Consider the following 26,656-nt stretch of genomic DNA (forward strand, 5'->3'; position numbering starts at 1 on the left):
ACATACATGTGTCCTGATCCATTGGGAAACAGAAAATTCCCCCTCGTGTTCATGTTCACCATTGTTCATCTATTGCTTAGGGATCAAACAGGTAGGAGGGGGCAGGGGACATAGTGGTTAGGAGGCAGGACAGCAAGACAGAAAGAATCTTGGCTGAGGCGCTGCTGAATGACTGTTTCACCCGAAGAATGTCTAGTATGTGTTCAAGGTTTAAAGTGTACCTGTAGGGAATAAAGTGTCCCTATGGGCTACTCAGTTCAGGAGAGGGAAGCCTTTGGATCCTCAAGACTCGGGCACTGGTGGAAAAAGCCAAGCTCGATAAGGTCTATGTTACTGCGCATACGCAAACAGTCTGCCATGATTCATCCCTCCCTCTTAATCCACAGGAACAGAACACGTCGCTATCCTGTAGGCTTGCAATGCATCCGTACAGCACTCAGCCTCGAGCTGTGCTCCGAAGGATAGAGTCCCGATCCTTGCTGGTAACAGGACTTGTGAGTGAATGCATCTTTAGGCTTCATGTTGGGAGGATGCAAAGCCATGCACTGGTCCTTGTCCAGCAGAACAGCTCCTCAAGCTAGCCACAATGAACCACTGATCTCCTACTGAAATTTGATATACCAGAGCGTTCTCTCTCAATTATTTTGTTCTGAAACTTCCCACGTGAGCTGAAAACTGACATTTTTTGCGCATCATGAAACTCATAGTAAATGGCTCCTATCTTATATATAGGAGCTGTTCACATTTGTCAGTCTGCAACAGATCTGTGAGGATTGTTGAGGTAAGTCCGCGATAATACTGTGCAGGCGGATGTGTTCCCCCATGTATCCTATGGAGGTAATGTGTCTGCCACGGACCATGGTGGACCATCGTATCGAACACTACACTGTCTACTCCCGCTTGGCTGCATGTGCTCTGGCTTAAGTGAGAACCGAGCCTTATGTCTGGTACACACCATGCATTTTCTCATCAGATAGACGGATCGAATCTATTATTTTCGGCAGGTGTGATCTGATTTCTGATCAATTTTGTATAGAAGTGATCAGAAAATCAATCAGAAAAATGATTGGACCTGTAAGAAATAATCGCTTGGACCCATCTATCAGATGGAATATTGCATGGTGAGTACTGGGCAATACTACCAAACTAAATAAATTAGTCTGGCTGTGCATTTCAGTTGTTTATTCTTCCTCTATTCGTCCTCTTTGTACTTTGTTCATTTGTTTATGATTACCAATGTTAACTTCTAACTTTTCAATGGTATTGTTCAGTTATCTTCTTAATCTGTCTATCAATGTAAACGTGCATAGTCACAATTGGTATAGATGTTGTACTAAGTATTAGGCAATCTTCTGACCTTATAATACTCTTCAGGCCTAGCTAAAGCCCTTAGAAACAGCCAGTAAGTAGTTGTTGGTGCTGCTCTGACTATTTGTACTAAAAAGCAGGCCATAAATGCATCAATTTGTCCATTCAATTCCCAGCAGATTCTATCACTGTGATACATTTTCAATCAATTTTGGTGCAAAATACATCAGAAATATTCAGGGCTGTGGAGTCGGCGGGGAGAAATGTTGGGTACCTGGAGTTGGAGGTTTCAATAAACCGAGGACTGAGAAATATTGATCAGATCAGATGTAAAAGTTTGGATGACGGTCAACAGTGGAACAATGCGGTTTGATCAATTTGCAGTGTATGACCTGAATCAGTTTTGATCAGAAAGGAATCGATTGTTTGGGACCAATGGGCAAAAATCTGTTTTTGCATGGCCTGCTTTAAACTGTATATTAAAGAAATGTAAGAGCTGAGTTCAAGCCAATCATACAGGTATACTAACAGCATTGTGTTTTCCTCAAACCATTCCAATCTATGGTACGGATAGATAGTGTACTGGTCAAAGACACCACCTTTGACACAGGTGACCAGGGATTCAAATCCTGGCTGCAGCCAGTTACCTATTCAGTAAAGCGATTTGGGCAAGACTCACTAACACTGCAGGGTGGCCTATTGAGCGCGCCCTTAGTGGCTGCAGCTCTCAAGCACTTTAGGTCCAACAGGGGAAAAGTGCTATACAAATGTTAACATTATTATTATTATTATTATTATTACTGCTGAAGTAAAATGATTTGTTGATAAATATTGTGGATATCTGAATGCAGCACTAGTTCCAGAGATGGAATGAAGGTGGAGACATACACAGGATAGGGGATCACAGAACATCATCTTTTTGACATATTATTTATGTTCTTCCTTCCTGCTGCTGTTCTGGAAACATAGTTGGATGATTAAACAATGTTTTTTTTACCAACTGAGATGTACATATTACATATGGATATGGATTACTGTATAGCCTGTAAAGAAGCGACGTATGTGGCCACAAAATGTGCGTCAGGCAATGTAGGATGCACACAATATATATTTTATAATGACAGTTTTTTAAACACATGTGGACTATGTTTTTTAATAATATATTATTATTATTTAGTATTTATATAGTGCCAACATCTTCCGCAGAGCTGTATAGAGTATATATAGTCTTGTCACTTAACTGTCTACACAATCTAATCCCTGCAATTTCCATGTGTCCGTTATAGTCTAGAGCCAAATTTTTTTTCAGGGGAAAGCCAATGAACTTATCTGTATGTTTTTGGGATGTGGGAGGAAACCAGAATGCCCCAAGGAAATCCACACAGACACGGGGAGAACATACAAACTCAGTCTCTATTTTTGGATATATTGAGGTATGGTGTCTGCACCAAAATTTAGGATTATTGTATTTTGAGCTTAACCTATTTTAGTTCCTGGACGTAGAAACTACGTCCAGGAACCATGCGCGCTGCCGAGCGCTGCCGCGGCCGATCGCGCGTGTGCACGCGCGCTCCCGGCCCGCGGTTCGTTAGCCAGGCAATCAGTGAATCGGGCTATGGTGCCCGATTACTGATTCCTCTCCCCCGCTGAAAAAGCGACAGCTTCTCTCGGAAGCTGCGCCTTTTCTGGCTGTTACCTCCCCCATGCGTCTCTCTAAGCGTATGTTACGCTTAGAGTGACGTCATGTAAACAAACTCATGGCCGCCATCATGTGGCCAAAAAGTAATACTACAACTAAAAGTAAAAAAAAAAAAAAAATCAACACACATTTACATTATAAACCTATTGTTTACATCCCACCCTCCCAAAACTACCCAAATAAAATGTTTAATATAAAAAAAACAACATTACAATAAAAAAAAAAACATGTAAATATTTACCTAAGGGTCTAAACTTTTTAAATATCAATGTAAAGATGAAATATTTCTATATTTTTTTTTTATTTTAAACTTGTAAATAGTGATAGATGCAAAACGGAAAAAATGCACCTTTATTTCCAAATAAAATATTGTCGCCATACATTGCGATATGGACATAATTTTAACGGTGTAATAACCGGGACATGTGGGCACATACAATACGTGAGTTTTAATTATGGAGGCATATATTATTTTAAAACTATAATGGCTGAAAACTGAGAAATAATAAATTTTTTCCGTTTTTTTCTTATTCTTCCTGTTAAAATGCATTTACAGTAAAGTGGCTCTTAGCAAAATGTACCCCCCAAAGAAAGCCTAATTGGTGGCGGAAAAAACAAGATATAGATCAGTTCATTGTGATAAGTAGTGATAAAGTTATAGGCTAATGAATGGAAGGTGAACATTTCTCAAGTGAAAACGACGAAACGCGAATGGGTTAAATTGCGAACCTATGCATATTAACTATTACACATCTTGACCACATCCCTTTTCCTGGGCCAGTGGTTCTCTGTCATGGTGGAGCCACTGATCTCCTTTGTGTTATATTAAGGAAATGCAATTCTTCTTCATATTCTTATTGAAATTGCTATTAAAGTGTGTCTGTTACTGCAGCTCTGTCCCCTATAGCTCTCCCAGCCAGGAAGGCAGTAAGAGGGGCTGTTGATGGTGATTTGGGTCCAGTAAGGCTTTTCAGGGGCAACCTTATTTTCACTTTAATTTACAGGTGGGGTTGGACGTTGTGGTGATATATTGGGGTGCTTATGATGTAAGGAAACAGGAACATATTCTTTCATTTTTCTGCCTGTGTTCCATGGAGGGAGCTGTTGCCTTTGATTGCTTGGGGCAAGGAAGTGGGTATTGTCTTGACCATATGAAGTGCTTTGAGTTTCTGCTAATGGGATTATCTGCCTGGCTTTTTGAACTCAGGAGACGGCCCATTGTCTCAATACACAAAGCAAGCCTAGTCAGGAAAAGTCTAACACATGTCAACTTGTGGTGAAGAAACGCAAACATACCCTGTAAATTACATCTATTGGAAGGGGGTTGGAAATCTCTGCAGACTTTAAAAACGGAGACAGGAAAAAGCCTTAATCAAGTTTTCACCTGGAGTTGAAAAGCCTCACTTAACAATCTCTTGATGTATAGACATTGTAACCTGGGGAAATTGGGCTAAGGAAGTCTTTTGTTGGGTGTGGGTACTATAGTGGATGTTGGATCTCTGGAAAAGGAATTGCTTTGAAATCTGTAAGTGTCAACAGGATATTTGTTGTTCTCAAGATTATGACAAGCGTTCGGTGATGTCACAAACGGGGAAAGTGCATTAGTTCCTGGGGGCTGGACATTAAATGCCCCAGGGGACACTTCGGACTATTTAAGCTGGCCCAGGACAGCCACCGGTATCTGCTCTTGGAGATAGCACATAGCTAGAGTTGATCTCGACTTCTGGTCGAACAAGCGGCATGCTCCAGCCGACAACGTTGAGACCTTCAAGTTGGTAACGTTTTTAATCCCCATTTTTATTTTTAAGCAAGTATCCGTGTGTATCTTTGTAACTTTTATCTTTGTAACTTTTATCTTGTAACTATTTTTACTTTGTTTTTTGTAATCTTTTGTATATATTAAGTTCTGCATTGTTCTATGTTTTTCTGGAATATTAAATTATTATTTAATAAGCTTGATTTCTGCCGTACTAAACTAACACTCATAGCCTAAAGGAGACTGCAGTGTAGCTGTGTATAAGTCCGTGCCTAGTTGTATGTTTGAGCAACACTACCATATGAAATTGTAATTGCATTGTGTGTGTGGGGGCGTTTGTCATACGTTGGCCTAAAGCGCGCAGCTGACCCAACGTACGAAACGCCAGTGCGAGTAGCTAACAGTATCGTTCGGAACGACTGTTAGTGGTTTTGCTGCACGACAGTGTAACTTGCATTACAAGACAGTGTCTGATTGTGCTGTGTTACTGTACAACTGTACTGTGTGTGTGGGTGCGTGGCGTTCTCGGATTCGGCCTAAGCGCAAAGCTGACCCAAATACGAAAATGCAGAGTGCGCGCTGAGAGCAGAGTGGAAGTGTCTAGCGAACCGCTAGTGGTGGCAGTGAGAGGTGTTCTGAGGGGTCCCAGCCTTGTTTTAGCTTGACTAAGGCTGCTTCCCCTCTCAGTCTGGTCAAACCCGCAGTCGGGAACCATATACGCAGGCGTGCCGCGGGCCGGTTCCTGACATAATTGGTACAAACGTAGCCACTTAAAGTGATCCATAGATGTGATAATCACATAATGCAAGATCTGGGCTGTAAGGAGGATGTGGAAGACGTTCCATCTACAGCTGTTGCCATGTCTCTACCATTCCTGCTGCATAGATAATTGCAGTGTCATAGTGCAGCAAGACTCGTCTATACTGCATTCTTTGTCAATGTTTAGAGATTCAGGTCTCGGTTCCTCCCTTAGCATAGCACAGAGTGCTGTGCCCAAAGGAACCTAACGGTCTGCTGTTCAACAATGGAGCTATCCCAGAGTGGAGATGCCATGTTAATTTGACCTTGACTTTAAAGCAGACCTAAACTCAGAACGTCCTCTCTGCTCTAAAAGATAAGCTACAGCATAATAACCTTTAAAATGTCTTTGTTACAGCTGATATACATCCTGCAATAATTCTGCCGTTTGTCTACTTCCTGCTTTCATGAAAGCAGAGATAGGGGGGCGGTCAGGCGAAAATCATTGGAAGAGCGGAGTGAGCGGCTAGGTGTGTACCTCTGAGTAAGATCAGAAATGTAGGTTAGACAGGTTTTGTGGACAGATTTGTAGGTCAGACACAGTATCTTGAATCTTTGATTCTGGACTGGATAGGAAGCCAGTGGAGGGATTCAAGGAGGGGAGCCGCTGTGGTGGGGCGATGGGAGCAGTGGATAATTCTGGCTGCCGCATTCATGATGGACTGCAGTGGGGCTGTTCGGGTCTTAGGGAGACCAGACAGAAGGGCATTGCAGTAGTCAAGGCGGGAAATTATGAGGGCATGGATGAGGAGTTTGGTGGTGGCAGAGGTCAGGAAAGGGCAAATCTTACAGATGTTACGAAGGTGGAAGTTGCAGGACTTTGCGAGGTTTTGGATGTGGGGAGTGAAGGAGAGTGCGGAGTCCAGACAGCCGGCTTGAGAGGTAGGGCGAATGGTAGTGTGGTTAACAGTGACATGCATATCTGGGAGGTTCAGGGATGGCCGGTGTAGGAAGATCATAAATTCCGTTTTGTCTAGATTTAGTTTCAGGAACCTAGCGGACATCCAGGAGGAGATAGATGATAGGCAGGAGGAGACCTTGTCCATGGTAGTGGTGGATATGTCAGGGGTGTGGAGGTAGATCTGGGTGTCATCTGCATACAGATAATAGTTAAAACCCATGGAGGAGATAACCTTGCCAATGGAGAATGTGTATAGGGAGAACAGTAGGGGGCCAAGGACCGAGCCTTGGGGGACTCCCACCAAGAGGTGGTTGGGGGTGGACGAGGACACATTGAAGGAGGTTGTGAAGGAGCGGATGGAAAGGTAGGATGAAAGCCAGGTCAGGGCGAGATTGTGAATGCCCATGAACTGGAGGGACTGGAGGAGTAGGGGATGATCTACTGTGTAAAAAGCTGCTGAAAGGTCAAGGAGGAGGAGAATGGAGTATTTACCTTCAGCTTTAGCTAAGGCAAGGTCATTGACCACTTTGGTGAGACCAGTTTCGGTTGAGTGGGCAGGCCTAAATCCAGATTGCAGTGGGTTTAGCAGTGAGTTGGCATTGAGGTACTGGGTCAGGCATTTGTGAACCAGACGCTCAAGGAGTTTTGAGGCAAAGGGGAGGAGGGAGATAAGGCGGTAGTTGGAGGGTAGCGAGGGGTCGAGGGAGGGTTTCTTGAGCAGGGGTAGTGTGCCTGCTTGAAGTCTGAGGGGAAGGTGCCTGTGGATAGGGAGAGGTTAAACCGGGTAGTGAGGACTGGGGTCAATTCCATGAAGTGAGGCTGGAGTAAATCAAAAGGGATGAGGTCAAGGGGGGAAGTAGTGGTATGGGAAGTCTGCAGTAGGTGAGGGGAGGATAAGATGGAGGAGGAGCTGGTTGGGAGAGGGTGGGAGGTGAAGACTGAATATTTCCTGACGAATGGAGACAATTTTGTTGGTGAAGTGGGTGGCTAAATCTGTGGCAGAGAGGTAGGAAACGGAGGGGGGGTTTAAGCAGGGATTTGAAAATGGCAAAAAGACGCTGGGGGTTGGAAGCTTGTGCTCCGATGAGCTTGGTAAAGTATTCCAGCTTCGCATGAGCAAGGGCAGTGTGAAACTGCAGCAGGTTAGTCTTGTACTGTAGGAAATCCTGGTTAAGTCGCGTTTTCCTCCATTTCCGTTCAGTGGCACGTGTTTCCCTCTAGAGCGAGTATGGGTAGTGCGCCAGGGCTGGGGGTTAGGGGGGCGGTTGCGGTGGAATATTGTTGAAGCAGCTTTCTCTATGGCTGATGAGAGAGTTTGGCGATACTGAGCTGCAGCAAGTTTAGGACAGGTTAGGGTGGGGAGAGTGGAGAAGAGGGCATGGAGGGGGTCAGCAAGGACGCTAGGGTTGAGCTTGTGTAGGTCTCGCTGCCATCAACCAGGTGGGTGGGTGGGTAGTTTGGAGGTGCCTTCTGTGAGGACGTTAAAGCGGACCCAAACCAAACATTTTTTTTTATTAAAAATATTTAGTTGCACCACTCTGACACATACAAAGATAAATAAACACTCCTTCAAGCCTATGAGCATTTCAGTGCATGCTTTTCACCCTTCTCTTTTTAAAACTAGGATTATACTGGGGGCAGCCATTAGCAATTCCTCCATTGCCGAACACCACCTACTTCACCAGTTTGCCGGATTTTGTCCCGGCAATTTGAAAGGAAGGGAGGGGTTCCTCCAATAAATGTAAAATATTTTATATTTATCATCATGCAGCTGAAAAAAGGCTGCTATTTATGATTATATTTAGAAAATAGATTTTATTTCTGAAATCTTGTATTATTAATTTGGGTCCACTTTAAAGGTGAGAAGGTGATGGTCTGAGGGTGGGAAGTGTGGTGATATATTGGGGTGCTGATGATGTTAGGAATACAGGAACATATTTCTTTCATTTTTCTGTCTACTAAGTCTGCTAAAAGCTAGTCTGGCTCTTGAAGGTGTCACCTAGCTCCAGGAAACGGTTAATGGGAGCCTGTATGTACATGTAAATTCTGTATGCCTGTTACAAGCAATTCTGGCTTTGGGGAAAGCTGTGTGTACTGTAGGACAATAGGAAGTGCTTTTGAGTCTGTATGTAGTTCCTCTGAGAGTGGGTCACTGCTAATTGGGTTATCTGCATAGGTTCTGAACTCTTTGACATGTAGACACCAAATTGTCCCAAAAGACAATCGGACTAATTGAATCTGCCAACTTTATAAGCTATCAGGAAACTTGGTAATTTACCTAGCACAGCCTGATGCAATGTAGAAAAGCCTCACTACAATCTTTTGATGTATAGACTTTTACCTGCGGGAATGTTGAGGAAGCGTTAATCAATTGTCACCTGGCATGGGGGGGGGGAGTCCTTTTTGATGATCTGAGAACTGAGACAGTAAAGCTTTGAAGTTGTATATCACAGGAAAGGATATGACGCGCGTTATGTAGGAAATTGAATTATTCCTCGATATGGACATGTGAGTGGCCTCAGGCCATCCAGGGGACTATATATTCCCAGCCTGGGACCGTCACAAATCGTAGTTCTTGGAGATAGCACACACGGCTAGAAGTAACCTGGTTCCTTACCAGAAGTGCGCACTCCCGCAACAACGCCAGATCGATACGCTGGTACGTTTATTCCCCCCTTTATTTTGGTAAGCCAAATCACTTTGTGCGTATTTTTGTAACTTTTATCTTTGTAACTTTTTACTTGGTTTTTGTAATCTTTTGTATATATTCTGTTCTGCATTGTTCCACTTTTTTCCCTGGAATATTAAATTATTATTTAATAAGCTTGACTTCTGCTGTACTAAACTAACACTCATAGCCTAGAAGAGATTGAAGTGCAACTGTGTATAAATCCATGCCTAATTGTATGCTTGAGCAAAACTACCATATGAAATTGTAATTGCATTGTGTGTGGGGGCGTTTGTCATACGTTGGCCTAAAGCGCGCAGCTGACCCAACGTACGAAAACGCCAGTGCGAGTAGCGACAGCAGAGTGGCTAACAGTATCGTTCGGAACGACTGTTAGTGGTTTTGCTTCACTACAGTGTAAGATTGCAACTGTGTGTGTGGGTGTGTGGCGTTCCTGTATTCGGCCTAAGCGCAAAGCTGACCCGAATACGAAAACGTGAATTGCGCGCTGAGGACTCGACAGCAGAGTGGAAGTGGTGGCAGTGAGAGGTGTTCTGAGGGGTCCCAGCCTTGTTTTAGCCCGAATAAGGCTGCTCCTCGCTTGGTCTGGTCAAACCCGCAGTCGGGAACTGTATACGCAGGCGTGCCGCGGGCCGGTTCCTGACAGGAAGGGTGCAATGTCAAGGTCTGCAATGGTAGTGGATTTAGTGAATATAAGGTCGAGAGTGTGACCTGCAGTGGGGGTGGGGGTGTTGGTGTGTTGTACTAAGCCAAGTGAGTTGGCTATGGTGAGTAGCCGGGTCACAACGGAGTTATGGGGTTTATCAATGAGAATATTGAAATCCTGGAGGATGATGGTGGGGAGGTCAGAGGAAAGGATGTGTGGAAGCCAGGAGGCAAGGTCATCGAGAAATTGTGGTGTGGAGCCCAGAGGGCGGTATAAGACCGCAACGATGGCAGGGAGGGGGTGGTAGAGGCGGATGGTGTGGGCCTCGAATTATGTGAATTGTAGGGAGGTAGGTGGGGTGAGGACTCAAAAGGTGCAGGATGGGGAGCGGAGCAGACCCACCCCTCCCCCGATCCTGTTGTCTGGTCTGGGGGTGTGACTGAGGTGAAGCTCTGGGCAGCACGGTGGCGTAGTGGTTAGCTCTCTCGCCTTGCAGCGCTGGGTCCCTGGTTCGAATCCCAGCCAGGGCACTATCTGCAAAGAGTTTGTATGTTCTCTCCGTGTCTGCGTGGGTTTCCTCCGGGCACTCCGGTTTCCTCCCACATTCCAAAAACATACGGATAAATTAATTGTCTCCCCTAAAAAAAAATTGGCCCTAGACTACAGTACTTACACTACATAATACAGACATATGTCAATGGTAGGGATTAGATTGTGAGCTCCTTTGAGGGACAGTTAGTGACAAGACAATATATATATATATATACACTGTACAGCGCTGCGTAATATGTCGGCGCTATATAAATACTAAATAATAATAATATTAATAGGAGAGGGCAGCCTCTGAGGAAGAGTCAGAGGGGGTGAGCCATGTCTCAGTGAGTGCGAGGATGGTGAGGGGTTTGGAGAGGAAGAGGTCGTGGACTGCTGTAAGTTTATTACGGACGGATCTGGCATTCCAGAGACCGCAGGGTGGGGGAGTATGTGTTTGTGGGTGGGATAGATGGGTGGAAATAAGGTTGGGGCGAGGATGGATGTTAAGGTTATTTGTGGACAGAGGGCTGTAAAGTGTGTGAAGCAGGCAAGCAGGGGATGTTTGTCTGGCAGCAAGCTGTGGCCCATGGTTAGGCGATATATCACCAGCTGAAAGTAAGAGTAGGAGGGAGAGAGTAAGCAAATGTGAATGGGATTTAAATGTTTGCAAGGTTTTTGAGCTGCTGGGGGGAGATTTCAGGAGAGCTAACAGTTCATGAGAAGCTGAGTAAGGTGAGAAAAGCAGAGCAGGTGAAATGAATATGGAGTGTGGTACAGTGGGAGGATGCATGTTGCAATGCAACTTGTAGATGTTTGCAGACAGGCAGAACATTTGAAAAAGTGCAGTAAACATGGTAATGGTCTCTGATTATAACCAGGAAATTTCCAACCACTAAACAGTTTATATGAGTATGCAGTTAGTGCAAGCAAACCTGTGTAAATAAAGAAGATCTCTGAATGGTAACAAAGTAACATTACCAAATTGAACTGCAATTAGCAACCTTAAAAAATCATCTCCTGTGTGTTACATAGGTGGTGAGCTGAGGGGTGTCAAATATGGCTTGGTTGAAGAGAGTCTGAAGCCATATAAATTACCTCTTTTATTGCCCAGTTATCTTAAGCATTAAGATCAAAGCTGATTCACCGCATTCCCGCAGCAGAACAAGGTATTTATCGCCCCGAAATCCCAGGGACAAAATTTGACTGCAGAATTTTGCTTCTTGGAAGAGGCAGAGGTGTGTGCAGTAGCTCTGCCTCTGCTCCAGTCAATCTCTGCCACTTTGCGCCTCTCCCCGCCCCTCTCAGTCTTCTTTCACTGAGAGGGGCGGGGAGAGGCAGAGATCGACTGGACTGGAGGCAGAGCTACTGCACACAGCTCTGCCTCCCCCGGGCAGCAAAATCTACGACCTGGAAAGTCGTGGAATTTTGCCCAGGGATTTTGGAGGCATAAATACCTTGTTCTGCTGCGGAGATTCAGCGATTCAACTTTGATCTTAATGCTTAACATAACTGGGCGATAAAAAGAGGTAATTTAAATGGCTTCAGATTCTCTTTCACAGTTTTAATGCAAGAGCAATGAGTTTAGAGTCCGAGGTAGGCTCATAGATTAAAAAAAAAAACGTAAGCTACCTGATCTGGGGGGCTGAGCGGATCAGGTGGCCGCAAAAACTACTGCTCCTGTGGGGCGCACTGGCCCACTTTCACTTTTGTGACCTCTGGTCTGTGAGACTGTGTCTTTCCTTCACAGCACGCAGGGAGGCAGAGGAGCAGCAGGGGGCGCGGCCAGGGAGAGAGAGACGCCCAATGACAGCTCTGGAAACCTTGCAGGAATGCCCCTGGCTGGCGTTTTAAACAGGGAATCCCTCTCCCCTATCTTTACCTCCGAGATAGCGACAAATGTCGCCAATCTCGGGGGGCCATAGCGTGGTGGTGGGGTGGCAGAGAGGGGCGGTGGGGGACACACAGAGGCATGTCATGAGGCAGAGAGCATGTCTCTGTGTCCCATCTGCACCCCCCCCCCCATGAACCGCCTCGGGTTCTCTTCAAGATTCAATAAGTATTTACAACCTTTTCCAATGTGAGACAATTTACATGCAGTCAGGAACTACATGTCTTCCTGTGGAGTGAACAGCATTCCCCAGTTTGCTGCCTGCACACACATATATTCATATACCACCACCACTTCCTGCCCTTGTGTCGCCTCCTCAGCACAGGTCCACCAGCACTGCTTGTAAAACCTGTGATGACCATTATCATCATAATGATTGCTCTCTTTGGTATTGAAGGGCCCCACTCATAACTGCTGGGAACTGCTGCCACCTAGCGCATTGGTCCACAAAATGAGTCATACTAAAGGTGACAGAATCGTAAAGCATTACAGCCTAAATTAAATCTGTGTTAAAGCCCCAAGGAATGATGTTCAATAGGTTCAATGATATATATGTGCGGAGAAAGGTACACAAGGGAAGTTATTTCAGACAAGGATGCTAAATATATACTCAATACTAAATTCAAGGTACAAATCTTTTAACTGCATCATTCATTCTTCCCAGCCACCCACTAAGCATTGATTTAACAGACTACAAATACCACAACAAATGAGTGCTTTGCTTTCCCTAGTACATCTATACATACACAGTGCTGTGTATGGAGCTATAACATATACAGTATATAGAGCTTTATCTTTCTGGGTCTGGGTGTAAGTGTCTGACTCTTTTGTAACACTGTCAGATTCACAAATGCTATTAATGGCAACCAGTGCAGAATTCTGTGGTGGAGAGGAAACATAACAAAACCTCACCTGGCAGACCATGTTAACAGGGATGTCACTCTACAGCTCAGCATTGCTAGAATTTTTGTAATAAAAATAACCGTGCTTTAAGGTTATTTTAGGTTAGCTGCCATTTGACAACCCCAGTTCAGCACAGCTACAAGAGGGTTAATGCATCAGCTTGGGATGATTGTTCATGCTGCACACATGGTAACTGCATAGGGAAAGCTTGTCCATCCGTCCATGTGATAAGATCATGGGACTCAGCAGGAGACATGACCCAAGATAGCTTGAAAACTGGGGATAATGCAGCAACAGGGAAGATGTAGGACATTAGGAATCAAGGCAGGGCTAAAGCTGGACTTCGAAATAAAAACAAGGAACAGTGAGAAAAATGAAAAGCTAGGATGTGATGTTTCTAGGATCTGAGCCACAGCTAGAGAGGTCAGGCTGAATGGAGTGGGATGAGGAGGAGTGGGTAATAAGAGAGAACAGAGGGAAGTGGGGGAAGGGAGATAAGAGGCTCCATTATCTACATTCCATTAAAAGTAAATTCATTGATGTGGAAGGGAAGGGCATACAACTGTGATTGCCACATGAGCCATTTAAAACTGGACAGAGATGAAAAATGCAGTCAGTAATTGCTGAAGAGTGAGCCTTGGTACAAACTACATTAAAGAGGAACTCCAGTGAAAATAATGTAATAAAAAAGTGCTTCATTTTTACAATTATTATGTATAAATGATTTAGTCAGTGTTTGCTCATTGTAAAATCTTTCCTCTCCCAGATTCACATTCTGACATTTATTACATGGTGACATTGTTACTGTGGGCAGGTAATGTAGCTGCTCCTAGCTGTTTTGGCTGTTAGAGACAGCTGTAAACAGCAATTTCCTGTCTGTGAACATTGTTACATTGTGGCAGTTTGCCCAGAGTACCGCGGTATTCAGAGCTTCTTGTGGGAGGGGTTTCAGCACAAAATCAGTCACACAGCGCCCCCTGATGGTCTGTTTGTGAAAAGCATTCTATTTCTCATGTAAAAGGAGGTAACAGCTACTGATTGGGATAAAGTTCAATTCTTCGTTGGAGTTTCTCTTTAAGCTATGATAGAGAAGTCAGAAATTAACAGTCCGCAGGAAACCAACACACATTATTGCTTATTCTGGTAGAGGGCTGATTTCACTTCACTGTTGGGAACTGTGAGCACTGATTATAATACATTGCTGTTGTTTGTAAATTGTGTTTTGCTGTTGTGATATCTGGTGGATTGTGCTTTGCGGTTTATCTGATATCTAGAGCAGCAAGTTTTTAAACGTATTTTTTTCTTTTCCTCCAGTTTGCTTAGCAGACAGGCAATTAGCTAGGGGGAGGAATTAGCTGTAACAGGAGGTATTTGGACAGCTTCAGGACTCAGTACCTGAGCTTGCTCAATCAGTGGCTTGCTCACTAAGTGGCTTCGACACAAGTGGCATAGGCGTTAAAAACAGGCGTTAAAACACAGGCACAAAGGGAGAGGCAGTACGGTACTTTTCCGTTAGCCGGGTGCAACCACTAGGTGGCGATAAAACTCCACCAGAATTACATCTTTGCCTACTATCCATGTCGGCCTGGAGGGGGAATAGTAATTAACGCCACCTAGTGGATGCGCCCGGCTAACGGAAAAGTACCGGCGGTACTTTAAGCAGCAGGTAAGGACAAAAAAAAATTAAAAAAATTATAGATTAAAAAAAATTGCCCTTCAAACAATATTGCGTTTTTTTGCATTGGTTAGAATGTGCTAGGCACGTTGTGGTGTTGTCTTTAAGTTGAGGACTCCACCCCAGCTTTACTCCCTTTCCCTCTCCTCCACCCCAGCTTCACTCACCAGCTTCACTCCCTCTCCCTCTCCTACACCCCAGCTTCACTCACTCCTCAGCTTCACTCCCTCTCCTCCACCCCAGCTTCACTCACTCCCCAGCTTCATTCACTCTCCCTCTCCTCCACCCCAGCTTCACTCACTCTCCCTCTCCTCCACCTCCGCTTCACTCACTCTCCCGTTTAATCTTTTACCACTGCAGATTACTTTAAGTAATTTTCCCCACACAATAGTCATCATGTTGGACAATGCAGTACAGTGTACATCCTGTAACATGTATGCATGCCTTGATCAGCAGATTGAGTGTGTTTACTGTTGCCCGGGGGATGTGCGTGTTGCTCATTTAGAGGCTAAAGTCAGAGAGCTAAATGAGCATCTCGCAACACATACACAACATGGAGAAGAGCTTGGATCTCACGATTCAGACACTGGAGAGAACCGGTGAAGATGAGGTGGGTGGAGTACAGCCGAAGCAAGAAGCAGAGGTAGCCGTTAGTTGGGTCACAGTTAGAAGGGTTAGGGGAAAAAGTGGCAGGGAGGCTAGTCCCGAGTTGTCCCTCCCTAATAAGTATGCTTGTTTGCGTAATATTGGGGAGGATGATTCTGGAGTAGCAATGCTGCAGCAGGATGTGTCCCTTAGTAACCAAGGGGCAGACTAGTGTAATGAGAAAGGGAATAGGAGTGCAGCTAAGGCTAGACAGGTACTGGTGGTAGGGGATTCAATTATCAGGCACACAGATAGGGTAATCTGTCGAAGAAACCGTGAATGCCGTACAGTCTGTTGTCTCCCGGGTGCTCGGGTTCAGCATGTAGCGGAAAGAATTGACAGATTATTGGGTGGGGCTGGGGAAGACCCGGCTGACATGGTACACATTGGAACCAATGACAAAGTTAGTGGGATATGGAAGGTCTTCAAAATGATTTTCAGGTACTTGGAGATAAACTTAAAGCAAGGACCTCCAAGGTGGTGTTTTCTGAAATACTGCCAGTGCCATGTGCTACATCTGAGAGACAGAGGGAGCTTAGGGAGTTAAATAAGTGGCTGAGAAATTGGTGTAGGAAGGAGGGGTTTGGGTCCCTAGAGAACTGGGCAGAGTTTGCAGTCGGCTACAGGTTCTACAGCAGGGATGGGCTGCACCTTAATGGGGAGGGTGCAGCTGCATTGGGGGAGAAGATGGCTAAACTGTTGGAGGAGATTTTAAGCTAGGATCTGGGGGGAGGCGGAGAGTAAAGTCTCAATATGTAGACAAGAGTAAGGAGGTTGGTAAAACTTCAAGTAGCCAATTTCATGTAACCAAAATTGGAAAATGTGATGGTAAAAGTATAAAGTGCATGGAGCCTTGCCAATGCTAGGAGCCTTGCAAATAAAATGGACAAACTAGAGTTAATTCTGATTGACAAAGGCTATGACATTGTGGGAATAACCGAGACATGGATGGATGAAAGCCATGACTGGATAGCGAATTTAGAGAGATACAATGTGTTTAGGAAGGATAGAACAGGGGAAAAAGGTGGAGGGTTTGTCTCTTTGTTAAGAATTCTTTTACAGCTGTCCTGAACGATGAGATGGATGAAGATTGTGAAGATGTGAAGTCTGTTTGGGTAAATATTCACGGTGGAAATAAAGGTTGCTAATTGCTTATTGGGGTATGCTACAGGCCACCACATTTTCATGAAGCTGCAGAACTGCAATTACTACAGCAGACGGAAAAAGCTGCAAGTAAAAATGAGGTCATAGTTATGGGTAACTTCAACTTTCCAGACATTGACTGGGGTATTGAGGCTACCCATTCTGGTAAAAGCAGCAGATTTCTGCCATCACTACAGGACAATTACTTGACTCAAATGATAACAGAACCAACTAGGGGGGATGCGTTACTGGATTTGATAATTTCTTATAGACCAGAAAATGTATCAAATGTGCAGGTTCAAGAACACTTGGGAAATAGTGATCACAACATAACGTTTGATCTGGTGACTGATAGGCCGCGGGGCAATGGAAGCACTAAAACTATGAATTTTAGAAAAGCTAAGTTCAATCAACTCAGGCAGGCACCAAGTTTGGTGAACTGGGATAATGTACTACAAGGGGAGCACACTGAAGGGAAATGGCAAGCTTTTAAACTTATTCTCAATCAATATTGTAGTATGTTTATCCCATATGGAAACAAAATGTCTCGGAATAAAAAAAAGGCCTCCATGGATGAATAGAAAGGTTAGAGATAAAATGAAGGGGAAAAAGAATGCCTAGAAGGTCCTAAAACAGGAGGGGACCGAGGCTGCACTAAGCAATTATAAGGAGTGCAATAAAAGTTGTAAAAAATAAATTAGGCTGGCAAAGATTGAAGCTGAAAATCAAATCGCTAGACATATCAAATCTAACCCAAAGAAGTTTTACAAGTACATCAACTCTAAAAAAAGAAAGGTTGACTGTATTGGACTCCTAAAGGTTGAGGGTGGGAACTCAACTGCGGATGACTAAGGTAAGGCAGAGTTATTAAATGCTTTCTTTGCTTCTGTCTTCACAAGGGAAACATCACTGTTGCAAATTACAGATGCAGAACAGTCTCAATCTTCCAACTGTAATATTAAATACTTAACGCAGGAAGAAGTGAAGGTAAGACTAAATAAATTAAAAATAGACAAGACACCTGGCCCGGATGGAATGCATCCTTGGGTTCTAATGGAATTAAGTTCAGTTATAGATAAACCCCTTTATCTTATCTTTTGTGACTCTCTTTCAACTGGCAGAGTCGCAGTGGATTGGCATACAGCACACGTTTTCCCATTATTTTAGAAGGGCAAAAAATCAGATTCAGTAAAGTATAGACCTGTAAGCTTACCATCAGTTTTATGCAAACTATTTGAGGGGTTACTAAGAGATACTATACATGACTTCATAGTAGAAAATAATCTTATTTCTCAGCATCAACATGGGTTTACTAAAGACAGGTCCTGTTTGACTAACATGCTCAGCTTTTATGAGGTAGTGAAGGCTAATGTGGATATTGGGAATACTGTAGATGTGATATACTTGGACTTTGCAAAGGCCTTCGACACTGTTCCACACAAAAGTCTGGTGCAAAAGTTGAGGATGCAAGGACTGGCGAAGAGTCTGTGTGCATGGATAGGGAACTGGCTAATGGACAGAAAACAAAGAGTTGTGGTCAATGGATCATACTCAAAATGGGTGACTGTTAGCATGGGGTCCCAGTCTGTACTGGGTCCAGTGCTCTTCAATTTATTTATTAATGACCTAGTAGATGCAGTAGTAAGCAATGTTGCTATTTGTGCAGATGATACAAAATTGTGCAGAATCATCAACTCAGGAAGATAGGGACATATTGCAACAGGATCTGAATAGGATGGCTATATGGGCACATAAATGGCAGATGAAATTCAATGTTGAAAAATGTAAAGTCATGCATTTTGGTCGTACCAATGGTGTAGCACCCTACAAAATAAATGGGATACAGTTGGGGACATCAATCTTGGAGAAGAACTTAGGAGTACTCATCAACAACAAGTTAAATAATCATACTCAATGCCAAGCCGCTGAAGCTAAAGCTAACAAAATTTTGGGATGCATTAAAAGGGAAATAAAAACTTGAGATGCTAGCATAATAGTGCCCCTGTTTAACTCTCTAGTAAGGCCACATCTGGAATATGGAATTCAGTTCTGGACACCACATTACAGGAAAGATATTGCAGTTTTAGAGCAGGTGCAGAGACGAGAAACAAAATTGATACGTGGGATGGAAGGTCTCACTTACCAAGAAAGATTAGATAAACTGGGTTTATTTAGTCTAGAGAAAAGACGCCTTAGAGGGGATCTTATTAACATGTATAAATACACCAGAGGGCAATATAATAGCTTGGCGGATGAGCTTTTTGTCCCTAGGCCTTCTCAAAGGACTAGAGAACATGCTCTGCGCATGGAGGAAAAACGTTTTAGCCATTTATTTAGGAAAGGGTTCTTTACAGTAAGAGTGATTAAGATGTGGAATGCATTGCCACAGGAAGTCGTTATGGCAAATGCTATACCGGCATTTAAAGGGGGCTTAGATGCTTTCCTTGCGTTGAAAGACATCCATGGCTAAAATTACTAGGTAATGCCCAATGATGTTGATCCAGGGATTTTATCTGATTGCCATCTGGAGTCGGGAAGGAATTTTTTCCCTTTTGGTGCTAATTGGACCATGCCTTGTAAGGGTTTTTCGCCTTCCTCTGGATCAACAGGGATATGTAAGGGAGCAGGCTGGTGTAGTACTTTGTTCCCTGGTTGAACTCGATGGACGTATGTCTTTTTTCAACCCTATGTAACTATGTAACATTAAGTAAGCACCTCACTAAAGGGCGTTCTCACCCAACATCGAACTGAGAGTGTAACAAGATGCCCCTTTTCCTTACAGCAGTGGTTACCAAACTTTTTTGGGTGAAGGCACCCTCGGTGGCTTTGAAATTTTTTCAAGGCACCCCTCGGCAAAAACAACTACCGAAATGCCATTATGACCCTTATCAGGCGACGACCCACTCCAAGTAGCTAGTGATGCTTATTAGGCACAGCGATTCCTCTTATGTTCAACTTCACCCATGGTTGCGGGGACTAAAGGTTAACTAGCAGGTAATGCAGCCACATTGTATATCAATGCGCGGTTGCATTACCTGATGGTATTGGCTGATTAGATACAATGTATTTAAATGACAACGCGTTTCACGGAGGATTTATATAAATTAAAGGTACAATGCCCATTATATAAATCCTTTAATTTATATAAATTGTATAATCTTGTAACCTGTTGCCCAACTAGCAGGGATAATACGTTTTCTAACACTACTATTGTAGTCAATATGGTATTTGTCCCCTCCCTATGCAGAGCCGATTGGCTGCGACCGCATGAATGTCTTGTATATAATGAACTGTTTTTTAAATGTGTATATGACTTGAAAAAGCGGAGGCTGATCCTCCGTGAAACGCGTTGTCATTAAAATACATTGTATCTAATCAGTTGGGCCGTTTTTACTAATCTCATGACGACCCAACTACTGTATAACTTTGTGGCCATTTAGATGCTGCTCTTTGCGTAACTACAGCAGGAGCAGAGAGCACGCCTTAGTTCCTATAGTTACCACCATAGGAAGTGCACCAGAGAGTGACGTCACGTCCGCCCTACGAACCAGGAGAGTTCAGTCCCCGGCTCGGAATAGAGGGACACAGGCTGACCGCGGCGAAGCACGCAGTGCTAAGCCACATCTGCACGAGGTGAGACCTGTCCTGGGACATTTCCCTCTTGAATTATACATACAGCTCAGAGCGCCCCTTGTCTTCTTTTTGTGTTTCCAGTGGCTTTCCTGGGGAGCAGCCGAGCACTATAGTTGGTGGCCTGATCGCACCTGGGGCTGATCCACTACCCCACTTTGTATCAGAATGTATCCAGTAGCATTATTGCCAGGAGAGGAAGTTCCTTTTCCAGCATCAACCAGATCAACTTACCAGCTAGTTTTGTGTACCTCTCATCATCCTGCCTTGTCTGAAATAAAGCCATATGTGACCACTGTTATGCTTATACTTATGCTGGGAACACACAATGCAATTTTCGGTCCAATCGACAGGTAATGTGACAAGAAGTTGTATCATGTACTTGTCCAAACTGCTTCCGATCGATAAAGGGATCGATTACCACACAAAATTGATCCTTTTATTGATCCGAAACAGATTGGACAGGTCGGAAATAATCATCTGATTCCTGTGAATCGGACCGTAAGTTGCATCTTTTGTTTCCAGCATTAGGGAAGAACTAGATAGGAATTGATGATGAGACTCCACAAAACTTTAGTATTGCAATGCTGGCCACAAAGAGTTCATCTCTCTTAGCAACACAGAGGAGGTGGACAAGATCAGCTTTCTGTTTAGTGAAAGACTAGCTGGTGCACCCTTCCAGCTTCACCCTGAATATGGACAACGCGCCTTCATGTGGACAGTGATTGGATATGAAGAGATTTTTGGGCAGTTCACAGACCACTATTATTTTGTCTGACCAAGTTGCATCTGACATCAATACAGGGAGACAATAGTGCACACTTAGCAATCCAGGTAATGAAAAACTGATAATGTAAAAATAGTTAAAAGCTACACACAAAACTTTTAGGGCCTTTTTACGCTATAACAAAATGTATTCAACTACAGGATGTCAGGAGTCAAATCAACCACACTATCTTCATCTGTGTTTATTTGGCTTGATTGCTGAATGATCATACTTTTTTCTCAGCAAAAGGACCACATTCAATTATTATTATTATTATTGATTTATAAAGCGCCAACATATTCTGTGGTGCAGTACAAAGTAAGAAACGGATATGGGGTACATAATAATACAGACAATGGTGTACACAAATACACAAAATACATAGTTGGTGACAAAATACAAAAACGATACAAAATACAGAATACAAGATACAGAATTGGTAATGACAGTGATAAAAGTAACACGATGAATAAAATGTATAATGATTTCTGGGACACAAAAGGGGGAGAGAGCCCTGCCCTTGTGAGCTTGCAATCTAAAGGATGTCATCAACAATGAACATATGGGGATCCCCATCCAGAAAATTCAAATAAATTAGATCAGATATATAAATATAGATCAGCTGTAACCACAAAGTAATGCTTGTATTTGTATTTGTGATCTGCTAATATACCTACTATGCAATCGATAAAAATGTTATTGTGGAAAGCTGGCTTTGTATTGTAACTTGGAAGCACACAATTTGGGTGATTCAAGTTGTAATCACATTAGTCCACCGCTTTTATACAGAATAAAAAGTATTTTATTCAGGCTTCCTGTATATAATAACATCTGGCCATGAATTTTACACCATTACTTATTCACACAACATAAAATGTTAAGATCATAGTAACCTAACAATAGCCCTTCCTTCCACACATGCAGTCTTTGCAGCTAAAACTATATGGGCAGTGTATGTCTACACCGATTAGTCAGAATATTTAATCCACTAACAGTTAAAGTGAAAAATGTTGATTATAATTTTACAATGGCATCTGTCAACAGGTGAGATGTATTAGGCAGCTTGTGAACAGTCAAGTGCTTGTAGGTGACGTATTGGAAGCAAGAAAAATGGGCTGGGATAGGAATCTGACTTTAAGGGTCAAATTGTGATGGCTTGGTGACACAGTCATAAGCTTATTGCATCTTACTACTGTAATGGTGGGCCTAACGAGGGGTGTTTCTTGTATGCAGTGGTTACTAGGGGAATCACGAAATTCCACCAATGGAGTCGGCACACCGTCGCTTTCAGCTGGGTGCTTGATAAAGTGGCATAGGCAGTGCCACAGATTCAACAGAGCTTGATCAGCACACCACATGTGAAGTTATAGTACACACTTTATTGTGCCAGTATCCACAGAAAAGTCCAACAATTGTTTTGAGGGCTGCGCAGGGTCCCCTTTATCAAGGCATGTGGTACATGGCAATCCCAATACCAAACACTGCATCTATCACCATTATTGTTGTGTGAGGTCATTTGTAGGGGTGGGGTTTGTAGGATACATAAGTGTTTGGTATTAGGATTGCCATGTACCACATGCCTTGATAAAGGGGGACCCTTCGCAGCCCCCAAAACAATTGTTGGACTTTTCTGTGGATACTGGCACAATAAAGTGTGTGCTATAACTTCATACGCGGTGTGCTGATAATATCTGCAAGCACTAGGGGAATCACTTCCAGCAGATACACACTTCATGCCATGCATGATTCATACACCAGTGCTTCAGTCAGGGAGTGAAGGACTGCGTTGGTCCTCCTCCCATGATGCAGTTCGAGCCCTGGCAACACGCATTCCGGGATACGTGGAGATTTTGGCGGACCGCGGGACGGCATGACATCAGTGTTCAGCAACCTGATTGGTATGTAAGCCTGATTGATGTGACTTTTGTCCAGCAACTTTCACTACTGTATTGATTTAATCACTAATTATTTTTTTTAATGGAGATTGACACTCTGATTACTGACTAATTAAAGATGGGATGGTTTAATACAGGTTATATATTATATATTGATTTCTGTGCATATGATATTTTGTATGTTTATCTGCTCTAGCCTTGACAAAGGGGACCGGATAGGCCACGAAACGATCGTCGGTGTACGTTCAGATGCTTGGACATGTGTGATGGGACAATAAACTCAAACAGCTCCTTATTCAAAGTCTGTGTGCGGAACCCTCCTTCTGATTGTCTTGTTCACATTGCCAAGGAATCCAGCACCAGCAACCCCTTCATATAGGTGTTCGATACTTTCTACATGTCTTCCTGTCACATCCCCAAAATTTTGTGATAAATCAACCACTTAAGTTTATCTGGACAGATATATCTGCCGCTGCAGCTGCCGCTGAGCCGGGCGCGCGATCACAGTTCCCATTCATTGATCTAAGTCCCCGTATGAAAGACCGACACCGTCAGCGAGACGGCTCCATCTTTCATAAATCACCTTCTGCCCCATGCACACTTTACTTCTTCTTGCGTAGTAACTACGCCTGCAGAAGTAAGCTCCGAGGGCATCTTGTGGCCAAATAGTAAAATCACATCTGGAAATAAAAATTTACAGATAATGACATTTTTTACTGATAAAATTAGTCCCTCACCTCCCACACTCCCCAATAGCTACACAAAAATATTTTTGTAAACACAAACAAAAAAAAAACAATAAAAAAAGACATAAATAGTTACCAAAGGGACTAAACTTTTCTAATATGTATGTAGTAAGGTACATTACTGTTATTTTTTAAATTATGGGCTTGTAATAAGTGATGGACGCAAAACTGAAAAAATGCCCCTTTATTTCCAAATAAATATTGGCGCCATACATTGTGATAGGGACATAATTTAAACGGTGTAATACCCAGGACAAATGGGCTTTAATTACGGTACCATGTATTAATTTCAAACTATAATGGCCAAAAACTGAGAAAAAATGAATTTTTTCCATTTCTTTCTTAATCTTCGTGTTAAAATGAATTTATGATAAAATAATTCTTAGCAAAATGTACCACCCAAAGAAAGCATAAATGTTGGCGGAAAAAACAAGATATAGATCATTTCAGTGTGATAAGTAGTGATAATGTTATTGGCGAATGAATGGGAGGTGAAAGTTGCTCGAATGCATAAGGTGAAACAACACTGTAGGCTAAGGGCCTTTTTCCACTAGCCTGCGATATGCTTCTGATCGCAAATCGCAAGGTACATTAAACTAATGGAAACTGCAGCAGCAATTTCCATTAGTGCGATCCGATTGCGATGCGATTTCGGTCAAAGCGCAATCGTCGTCCTGCCGCGTTTTGTATGCGATTGAGCTGGACTATAATGAGTATAGTAGCTCAATCGCAATCGCAATCGCATGGTGGAAATTGAAACGCGATCGCGATCTGAATCGCGATCGCATTTCATAGTGGAAAAGAGCCCTAAAGTGTTCAATAGGTTCCTCTGAAATTAACTTAACTATGGTAGGTACATTCCGCTATGACTATGGTAGGAACTGGACTGTGATCTCCTCTGAGGGACAGTTAGTGCAATAGAAAATTCCAGAGCTAGATTTAGGGCCTGTTCAGACTGTCAGCGTATGAAGGACTCGTATAAAATCAAAGAAACGCAAGTTGAAAGTTTTTCTTGCGTTCTAATGCGTTTTCTATTGCGTTTTGCGCACACATGTGACCCAGGGGATAAAAAAGAATTGTGGGAACCGCAGAGGGAAACGTACGCTAAAAATGCAATAGTATGCGTTTTTGATACGCGTCCATAGACTTTCATTGCGTCCGTTTCTATGCGTGATGCACAGAACTGCATGCAGCAATGCGGATAAGAAACGTATGCGTCTCATACGCATACATGTGAACTAGCCCATTCAAAAGCATTAGGAGCCGTTTCTATGCGTTTTTGGTACCCGTACGCGTTCCCTGAAAACGGCTAGGAACGCGCATAGTCTGAACAGGCCCTTAGAGCCCTTTCCCACTGCAAACATGCAGAGTGCACAGAAAAGACAATTGCGTTCTGCAACTGAATGGGACACATACGCAGTCACAGAAAAAATGCAGCGTTTAGGAAAAAATAGAATAGCATTAAAGGTAGTCCACAACTTACGAATGCCCGACTTGTGAACGACCTGCCGATACGAATGGCATGGATTCAGTGTTTCCATGGGAACAAGCCCCCATTTTTTTTTTTTCAAATTGGACTTGTAGTTTTTGAGAAAATTGATTTTAAAAAATTCTAAGAAAAAATGGCTTGTAAACTTGTATAAGCAGTTATAGAGGGCAGAGGTGATATAGAGGGGGACACTGGAGGCACAGGGGTGCACAGAGGAGGTACAGGGGCCAGAGATAGCACATTGTTCCGACTTAAGAACAGATTCAGGTTAAGAACAAACCTACAGTCCATATCTCGTCCGTTAACCGGGGACTACCTGTAGTGGAAAAGGGGCTCAACAATTTTGATTATCTTTCCAGTGTCCTTGCAATCGGCATATTGCATGCAATCCAAAAACCACATTGAAAAGGGTCTATATATATAATAATAACAATAGCCATTCTTACTACAAAATATACCAACAAACACGGAAATGGCTGCCTACAGAAAGGTATATCTTATGCATTCCATGAAAATGATGCTGAAATTCCAGTTCTATAAAGGTAAGTTTGGTTACACAATGAGCACACAGCTGGAACACAAACTCTGTTTTTCCAGGACGTACTAGAAGATGTTCCTTTGCACACAGGCACTGTGGATCTGATATTCAGAGTAAGCAGCCAATCACACACAGAAGTCCCAGGGGAAAGGGTGGGTGCAGTATGAGCTCATCCTATAATAACAAAGGAAGGAGACACTCCACCCTGCTAGTACAATAATGGTGCAGAAGGAGTGCTGGACTGAGTGATGTCTGTTTAATAGTGGAAAGGTGTATGTGGAGGTGTGCTTATTCAGATTTATCCACTGACAGCCTCTCTCATCTGACACTAGACTTGCTTGCACTGTTACTGTAGTTTATGTGTCAATCCAGGCACAGATTTACAGCAAAATATGTATACAGCACATTTGCCTGGAATGTTAACTTCTACACTTAATTTTATTGGCTACAAATATAATTAAGCAAGGAACATATTTAAAGGAGTACTAGAACCATAAAAAAAGTCTAATTTACCTGGGGCTTCTACCACCACCATACCCCCTGCAGACGTTCTGTGCCCATGCCGGTACTCTACGGTCCTTTGGTCCCTGCCGTGGCTCGCTTCCGGTTTTTGCAACTTGAATGTCGCAAACAACAGCGCCTGCACGGTTCTGGCCGCATGCGTCCTCACTCCCGCTGATGTTGCAGGGAGCAGAAACAGTACATATAAAGTCACAAAACCGGAAATGAGCTGTGTCGGGGACTGGCGAATCGTAAAGTACCAGCCCGGCCACAGGGCGTCTATAGGGGGCCGGTAGAAGCCCAAGGTAAGTTGAACTCATTTTTTTAAGGTTACAGTACTCTTTTAAATAAAACAAATATGTCAAAATTGGGGAATTCCAAAATTGGGGAATTAAACCACTTCTGGACAACGCTATTGGAAATTACACGTGGCCGGGTCAAAGGGATAGCTGGACAGATACTATGAAAATCTACGTCATGTCTGAAGCTAATGTCCACAAACACAA

General features: G+C 43.3%; 1 protein-coding gene across 3 annotated transcripts in view; it reads right to left on the reverse strand.

Moving 5' to 3' along the window:
* The window catches only part of PALM (paralemmin), a 139,543-nt gene that overhangs the window by 33,281 nt on the left and 79,606 nt on the right, over positions 1 to 26,656 (reverse strand). The gene's annotated exons all lie outside the window — the stretch shown is intronic.

This window comes from Hyperolius riggenbachi, chromosome 1 (assembly GCF_040937935.1).
Source record: "Hyperolius riggenbachi isolate aHypRig1 chromosome 1, aHypRig1.pri, whole genome shotgun sequence".
Lineage (NCBI taxonomy): Eukaryota > Metazoa > Chordata > Amphibia > Anura > Hyperoliidae > Hyperolius > Hyperolius riggenbachi.